This window comes from Saimiri boliviensis, chromosome 7 (genome assembly GCF_048565385.1).
Source record: "Saimiri boliviensis isolate mSaiBol1 chromosome 7, mSaiBol1.pri, whole genome shotgun sequence".
Taxonomy (NCBI): Eukaryota; Metazoa; Chordata; class Mammalia; order Primates; family Cebidae; genus Saimiri; species Saimiri boliviensis.
In genome coordinates, this window is record NC_133455.1 from 102,694,619 (window position 1) to 102,701,161 (window position 6,543).

The 6,543-nt window shown below is 40.3% G+C and overlaps 1 pseudogene; it reads left to right on the forward strand.

Moving 5' to 3' along the window:
* The first annotated feature begins 1,082 nt into the window (after positions 1-1,082).
* Positions 1,083-2,691, forward strand: LOC141585221 (telomeric repeat-binding factor 1 pseudogene; annotated as a pseudogene).
* Positions 2,692-6,543: the final 3,852 nt, after the last annotated feature.

The window sequence follows — 6,543 nt, forward strand, 5'->3', positions numbered from 1 at the left end:
CATTTATTCACTCAACAAGTATATTTAAAGTAACAGTCACTGTTCGAGGCAGCTGTGAACAATCAAAATCACTGTCCTTGTCCTCATAAAGCATGTATGCTAGAGGACAGAAAGAGTATAAGCAATTAAAATAAATACAATCATAGCTGGGCACAAATGTATGTAATCCCAGCACTTTGGGAGGCTGAAGCAGGAGGACCACTTGAGGCCAGAAGTTTGAGAACAGTTTGGGAAACATATCAAGACTTCGTTTGTACCAAAAGTAAATACAAAACTAGCCGAGTGTGATGGCACACACCTGTAGTCCCAGCTACTTGGGAGGCTGAGGTGGGAGGATCACTTGAGCCCAGGAGTTTGAGGCTATGGTGAGCCAAGATTGCACCACCGCATTCCGGCCTGGGTAACAGCACAACCCTGTCTCTCAAAACAAATAAGTAAAGAATTCTTAAATGTTAGTAAAAGGGTTGTGAACAAAAACAAAGCAGGGTGGGGTGAGGGGGATGGGAGATGCCAAGTGGGCAGTGCAGAGACAGGCTCTGGTGGGCATGAGGAGAATGTGGGGCGGGGGGCGGGGAAGGGAGCCCTGGAGATGAGTTTCAGGCAGGGGAGTGGCTGTGCAGAGGCTCTGAGGTATGGACACCTGGGGTGCTGGATAAACCGTGATGCCTGGGCGGGCCTCGGTCTGGCCCCACCGCACAGCCACACCTGGGTAAACTGGGCGGTCACTGGAGAGGGCCTTGCCCACGAGAGGGACTTTTCACCATGTTCTCCGCCCTTCCGCCCTTCCTCTGCCAGAAATGAGCGCGTGATCACGCCTCGGGCGCCCTTCCCGGGAAGAAGTTGCGCACGTGTCACTGCTGTCACAGGAAGCAGGAGCGCTGAAAAGGAAGAAGGAGCAGAAGAAAACGTTTCTTCTTTCCGGTTTTCTGGAGGGTGGGCCCGGAGGGCTGGAGAGGGGATGAGGAGACAGAAACCTCAGGGGCGGCTCCAGAGCTTCCCGCTCCTCCCGCGGGTGGGGTCCCCGGCTGCCAGAGGCCGCTTCACCCCGCCGATGCCCAGCGCGGCTCCGTGTCTCTGCCTGACTCACCCCCGCTCCTCCCTCCGCTGCTCCGCAGAATCCGAGCGCGGCCCGCGGCCGTGCGGATGGGGGAGCTGCCGCGCAGAAACTGGGCGACACGGAGAGGAGCAGCTCGGTGCCAGGCGCGGCTGGGGGCGCCCAGGGGAAGGACCCGGCTTTGTGGCCGAGGCCAAAGCCGTGGCTGCCGGCTGGATGCTCTGTTTTCTCAGCCGCTCCAAGGACTCTCGCCCACGGCAGCACCGAGGCTGTTCTTCACGGACCACCCAGTCCAACCGCTTATCCATTGAGAACTGCACACGTATGTCAGTTTTTGATACGAATTGCAGCAGGAAAAAACCTGGATGCACAGTTTGAAAATGATGAACGAATGACACCCTTGGAACAGCCCTGATGATCTGGGGTTCAGTGGAAAACTTCACGACGAAATAGAGAATTTAATCGAAATTCAGGCTATCGCTGTTTGTATGGAAAATGGCAACTTTAAAGAAGCAGAAGTCTTTGAAAGAATATTTGGTGGGCTGGGCGCGGTGGCTCACGCCTGTAATCCTAGCACTTTGGGAGGCCGAGGCGGGTGGATCACGAGGTCAAGAGATCGAGACCATCCTGGTCAACATGGTGAAACCCTGTCTCTACTAAAAATACAAAAAAAAAAAAAAAAAAAAAAAAAAAAATTAGCTGGGCATGGTGGCACGTGCCTGTAATCCCAGCTACTCAGGAGGCTGAGGCAGGAGAATTGCCTGAACCCAGGAGGCGGAGGTTGTGGTGAGCCGAGATCGCGCCATTGCACTCCAGCCTGGGTAACAAGAGCGAAACTCCGTCTCAAAAAAAAGAAAAAAAAAAAATTCGGTGATCCAAATTCTTATATGTCTTTAAAAAGGAAATTGCTTATGATAATCTCTCAGAAAGATACATTTCATTCCATGGAGTAAATGAAGAGTTATGTGAATTATGTGCTAAGTGAAAAATCATCCACCTTTCTAATGAAGGCAGCCGCAAAAGCATAGAAAGTAAAAGAGCAAGAAAAATAACTTCTCAAGAGAAACCCAATGGTAATGATGCTGAAATGGAAACCGAAGCTAATTTGGATACAAGGAAAAGGTCTCACAAGAATCTTTGCTTATCTAAGTTGAAACATGGAACCCAACAACAAGACCTTAATAAGAAAGAAAGAAGAGTAGGAACTCTTCAAAGTGCAAGAAAGAAAAAAGAAAGCAGAAGAGCCAGTGAAAGTACGATACCTGTTTCAAAGGGTCAGCTGGTGACTCCTGAAAAGCACTGAGCTAGAAAAAGACAGATGTGGCTTTGGGAAGAAGACAAGAATTTGAGCTCTGGAGTGAGGAAATTTCGAGAGGGTAACATCTAAAGTACTGTTGCAGTATAAATTCAACAACCTGACAAATGTCATGTTAAAAGGCACAATGAAGAAACTAAAATGGATTTGCTCAGACAGTGAAGACTGATTGTGTTTGTAAAAGCTTGGTGAAAGGACAATTAAGTATTTTGGTTGCTACGTTTTGTTTGAAACTTGCATCATTGATGTATTTTAAAACTTTACATTGTTACAGTATTTTTCTGTGACCATCAATTAATATGAGTGTTTGTACTATAAGAGTTAAAGTATATGCTATCGTATTCTTTAAGAACTTTATTTTGATAAACTGTAAATTTGTTGAAGCCTGCTACATTAGCATTCCCACGCACAAATCATGTTCCAATGAAAAAATTAAAAGCTGATATAAAAAAATTTAATTAACCTATTTTGTATCTGTAGGCTGACCTCAACCCTATAATGTAACCCATTAAAATGAATTTGCTAGATGATTGAATAACAATAGTCCTTTGGTATGAGATAATGACTTGGTTTATGGCCTTAATATGCTACTTAATTACTTAAGACATGTATTCATAGAATGATAAATGTACAAAGTAATCTATAAGCATGACAGTCTTTTGCTTTCAATGGTTTCATGTAAAGAAAAAAAAACTTGAACACAGTAATACCCAAGGACACAAGTGAACAATAGACACTGGGAAGGGAGGGTGGGAGTGAGAGCTGAAAACTGCCTACCGGCTGCTCTGCTCACTACCTGGGCAATGGATCATCTGTTCCCCACACCTCAGCAGTGCAGTGTACCCAGCTAACAAGCCTGCCATGTGCTCCCTGAATCTAAAATAAAAATAAATTTTATTATTACCCATGGAACAAAATCTGTACTATTAGCAAGAGTCATTTTGCGTCTCACTTGGAAACAATTTGACTTTTGTTCCAGTGTTTAAACTTTGACAAAAATGGTTTTGAATAGATCTGTATAGCCTGATGCCATAAACATAATATAACCTGATGCCATAAATATAAGATTCTCTGATACATTCATTTAACATATCAATATCGGGCCAAAAATAATATTGTGTAAAGTTTAAATAGCTATTGACTATGAGCACCTTGACGTCTATGATAGGTAATAAACAAGGCCATACATACCTTACTAAGCAGTTTTGGTTTTTCGCTAACATTGCATTTTTTAAAGATTTAAACTCAGAATTATTGAGCATATTGACTTGTGTGCTTTATTTAGCAAGTGAGTAAAAATATTGGAATAATAAAGCATTTGCATAAAAATCAAATGGTAGTGTGTTGTAATCTGTATTTTACTTCCTATTAAGGTTTTATACGTTACTTTCCCATGGTTCCTGAATTTGTTATCTTATTATATACTATATATAATCAGAAACATGGATAATTTTTTAAAAGAAGAATCTGACAGCTGCGCAGCGACGCCCCCCTGTGGCCACAGGGCTAAGAACGGTGGCCCTTAGCTCCATCCTCACCTGCTCAGCCGAGACCTCCCCTGGGTCTCCCTGGGCTCCCGGCAGCAGGAAAGGCGTCTGAACACAAGAGGGCGCCCCTACCCCATGTCACGGTTGGGATCGGCCGCGTCTGTGTGGGTCTATTCATGGGCTTTTTATTCTATTCCATTGATTTAAGCCTATTTTATAACAATGTCGCACTGCTTTTTATTACTAGAGGTTTATAGTAAATCTTGCAATTACTCAATATGCATCCTCCAAATTCCTTCTTTTTAAAATTATTTCAGCTATTCGAACTTATTTATATTTTCATAGAAATGGTAGCTTCAGCTTGCCAATTTCTTTTAACATTTCCTTTAAAGCTCACTGGTGTCTTAATTGAAAATGCACTTAATTTAATAGCTCAGTCTTGGAGAAGTAATAACACTGGGTATTCCACTTCTTGAATACGCAATTTCTCTGTTAATTTTGATCTTCTTTACTTTCTGTCGGTAGTGCTTGTAGACTTTAGTGTAGAAATTATACACACTATTAAAAAATTGATGCCTGAACATGGTATTACTTTGCTAATTTTTATTTTGAGACAGAGCTTTGCTCTGGTTGCCCAGGTAGAATGCAATGACGTGATGTTGGCTCACTGCAACCTCTGCCTCCTGGGTTCAAAAGATCTCCTGCCTCAACCTCCTGAGTACATGGGATTGCAGGCTTCCACCACCATGCCCGACTAATTTTGTATTTTTAGTAGAGAGAGGATTTCGCCATGCTGGCCAGGCTGGTCTGGAACTCCTGACCTCAAATGACCCACCCACCTTGGCCTCCCAAAATGCTGGGATTACAGGAGTGAGCCTCTGCACCCGGCCTGTTTTTTATTGTATTAATTGAGTTGTGTTATTTAATTTGCAGTTTATTTGAATCAAACACTTCCCCATAAACCAATCTGGAGTGACATATTTTTTTTAAATTTGTATTTGAATTTATTAACTTCTTGCACTGAATTTTTGGTCTTCGTTCAAGAGAAATAATTGTTCTTGGTTCTTTTTTCTTCTAATTTTGTTGTCTGCATTTTCTTTTTTTAATCTGAGTAATGTTGGCCTCATAAATCCAGTTGAAAAGAGTTGCCTCCTTTAATTTCTAAAAAGGTGTGTGTAAAATTGATGCTATTTTCAACTGGGTGTTTCATATAATTCATCAGCAAAGCCTTCTGGACCTTCTGTATTCTCCATGGGAAGGATTTCAATTACAAATTCAATTTCTACAATTTATATATGACTGGTCACATTTTCTATTTCTTCTTAGATCAGTTTTCATGAATTTTCTCTCTCAAGGAAATTGTTCATTTGGATGTCAAGCTTATTGGCATAAAATTATTAATATTCCTTTTCTTGACCGGAAGGTCACAGTGGTCTGATGTTCTTTTATTCCTGTTATTGTTAATTTGTATCTTTTTGTCTTGATCAATCTAGTTAGGGTTTTATAAAATTTACTGATTATTTTCCCATACAAGCAAGTTTAGGATTTGTTAATTTTATTTATCTTTCTAAGTAATTGACTTCAGTTTCATTATTATTTCCTTCCTCTGCATGTTCCTTTTCATTTCTTATGGCAGAAGCTAAGTTACTAATTTGACATCTTCTTTTCTAATAGAGGTACTTAAAAATGTCATTTTTTTCTCTATTATTTCAGCTGCACCCCATAGATTCTGATTTGTTTTACTTTAATATCCTTCAGTTTAGAGGATTTTCTAATTTCTCTTGTGATTTCTACTTTGACAAAATTGTCATTTAGAGTTTTGATGTTTAATTTCTAAATACTTGGTATTTTTACAATCATGTATCTTAGTCCATTTCGGCTGTTGTAACAGAATACCATAGTCTGTGTGGATTATAAACAAAAGAAATCTATTTCTCACAATTCCAGAGCCTGGGAAGTCCAAGGTCAAGACAATAGCGGAATGAGTGTGTGATTCAGGTGTTTCCAGATTCACAAATGGTGTCTTTTCTCAGTGTTCTTACATGGTGGAAGGGGCAAAGGACCTGAATGAAGTCCCTTTTATAAAAACAGTAACCTAATTAATAAGGGATCTGCCCTCATGACTTAATCACCTCTTAAAGGCTCCACCTCCAAACATCATCACATTAGGGATTAGGTTTCAATATATGAACTTAGGGAATGACCAAAACATTCAGTCCACAGGATCACCTTATTGCTACCAATTTCTAATGCGTTTTCATATGGTCTGAAAATACGTCTTGTATGATTTCAATATTTTCAAATGTATTGTTTGATGGCCTGAGATATAGTTTCTCTTGGTAAATGTATAATTCACACTTCAGACAATATATATTTTTTCACTGATGTTCATGTGTATTTATATACATAAAGTCTGTGTGGTTAATGTTTTTGTTTTTCTAGTTCTTTGTTGGAATTTTCTATAGTTTTTAAATTTATTGCTAAAGTTTTAACATATCTAATCATGCTCATAGAATTCTCCATTTCTCTCTGTAATTTTATCCATTTTTTTTTGTGAACTCTGAAGTTAAGCTATTGGGCGAATTTCTGATTGCATGTCTTTTTGTTGGATTGATGCTTTTGTTATTGTGAAATGTCTCTCTCTCTCTCTTTTTAATCTCTGGTAATACATTTCATTTGAAAATCTC